Raw genomic sequence first — 2,107 nt, 5'->3', positions numbered from 1 at the left:
TTCTTTTCTCCCATACAACACACACTGGTCACAAGAACTACCAAGTTTATGCCTTTAGCACCTTTCCACCCAAGTCAATGACTACAGTGTGGTGAAAAGAATGAGCGCTTCTGACTGGTCAAACCAAGAGTGTTATTTCCACCTACTGAAAGATGTCTCTATCCACCAGCAAAGTCCAACATAGATGAGCAGACACACTTGACTATCTTTAAGTTAATCGATACTTTATTTATAATTAAATTCAGGAAAAATGGAACTATATACAAGAATAACTATATACATGAAGGAAAAGGTCTTTACATGGCCTATCCCCCAAGATCCATCTGAGTCTGTCCTGAGAAATAGAAGTGCTCATATATAAATGGAATGATACTGTTCATGAGTGAGTTCTGTCCTGCAGATTGGACACGTGTTGGCAGTCTCAAGGGCAACAGGGAGGCACTGACTGCAGAAGACATGACCACACTGGGTTGACAAAAACAGTCGTTCACTTTGCAGAATCTGAAGGAAAGAAAACCACAACATGTATTTGGGAGGAAAGAATTCCAACTTGCTGCTCTGTTGGCAGCAGAGAAAGGAGACTTGGAATATCTGGAATCAGTCCATTACTGCTAGAATGATGAGGGACCCAGAGAGCTGCCAGTGCCATCTTGGCAGGGGTTTCTCTCTCTGTGTACAGCACCAAGAAGTGACTTGTGGAGCTTTGCAGCAAGGCTTGTGCTTCAAGGCAGCTGCCCATAGCAGCTCACATAAGACAACTGAGTTGCACAGCTCCCCCTCTGCCCCCTCCTCTCTCCAACAAAGCAGAAAGGATGACAACACGTGAATCCTTACCTCTGAGTAAAAATCCATGCAAATCGGACACCTAATGGTACCCTCTGGCCGCGCCCTAGAGAGAACAGAACCACGAAGAACATGCAGCCATTAATATCACTGCGCATCGAGGGTTACCGATATATAAAATGTCATATAATCATCTGACTGCACTGACTGGCCATTGTCCATTTGATTTGAAGAACCCTGCAAATCTTTAGCTCTCTGTTTGCTGCATGTAATGAGGAGTTTGGATCTCCCTGATCTAAAGGAAACAGCATCTTGGTTTTCATGAGGAGAAAGGTGCAGTCAGTCACCCTGCTCTAGGATTTGAAGTAACAGCAACCTCTAGCGCTGGGCAGTCAGTGTATGGCAGCATTAATCTCCAACAGGTCATCAATAACAGCTTTGTAACTAAAGCATAGAGCTGTCCTCTGGGAACTATTAATTGCAGAAGGAAACAGGGCCTGATGCTACAGAGTAACACTGCAGACGGCCTTGACAAGTCCGGCCCCAGGAAGGACCCTTTGGTCAATGTTAAATGCGGCAGCACCAAGCTCTTTCAGCCTGGGCTAAACAAAGCAGGAAAGTGCACTCAGTAGCAGAGACGCTTGAGACTCAAGGAACAAAATATTCCTCTTTTTATATTAACCAAGTGGTGGGATTTGTTCAGTGACATACTTAAGCAACCAACACTTAAAGATCTACAAATCCAATGGCAAAATGCACTATGGTTTAGAAGAGTAGAAGCCCTTTAGGTGGTGTATTTAAGGCCTGACACCCAAAAGTACCATACTCAAGTTCTCTCCTACATTGCCTTTTATCAATCCAAAAGGTTCAAATATTAAAACCTGCATGGAATTTGCCCAGCTGCTGCTTCCGATCCCATGATGCCAAGCCTCATCAACACCAATTTCCATATCTGACATCACTACTAGAGCTTGGCAGGAAAAACAAACACAATACTTTTTGAGCTATGGCCTGTCATTAATCCCCCTTTCTTGCCATACCCCTATACTTGTCTTTAAGATTCTATGCAAAGTTGTGCATCTGCCTTGGGCTACCTTTTTCTCCTGAAGTGCAAATGGTATCATTTGATCATCATGCAACACAGGAGAAAGAGGGAAATAAGTAGAGTAAGTGAAGGCTTCAAAGATAAGCCAGGCCATAGCAGTATAACTTCATCCTGCCCCTATTAAAAAAAAAAAAAAAAAAAAAGAAAAGAAAAAGGCAAAAAATTCAGTCACATACACATCATTATCTATCGCTTCATCTTCATCATTGCTACCCAGTA

At 43.0% G+C, this 2,107-nt stretch overlaps 1 long non-coding RNA gene across 1 annotated transcript; it reads right to left on the bottom strand.

The window, feature by feature from the left end:
* Positions 1-230: 230 nt before the first annotated feature.
* On the bottom strand, positions 231-2,107 carry LOC108500877. Its single transcript, XR_001876043.1, has 3 exons — positions 2,065-2,107; positions 835-889; positions 231-501 (listed from the first exon to the last, which is right to left on the bottom strand). It is a non-coding gene; the product is annotated as an uncharacterized LOC108500877 (long non-coding RNA).

This window comes from Lepidothrix coronata, unplaced genomic scaffold (assembly GCF_001604755.1).
Source record: "Lepidothrix coronata isolate B3197 unplaced genomic scaffold, Lepidothrix_coronata-1.0 Scaffold96, whole genome shotgun sequence".
NCBI lineage: Eukaryota > Metazoa > Chordata > Aves > Passeriformes > Pipridae > Lepidothrix > Lepidothrix coronata.
This window is presented reverse-complemented; position numbering and strand designations above follow the sequence as displayed.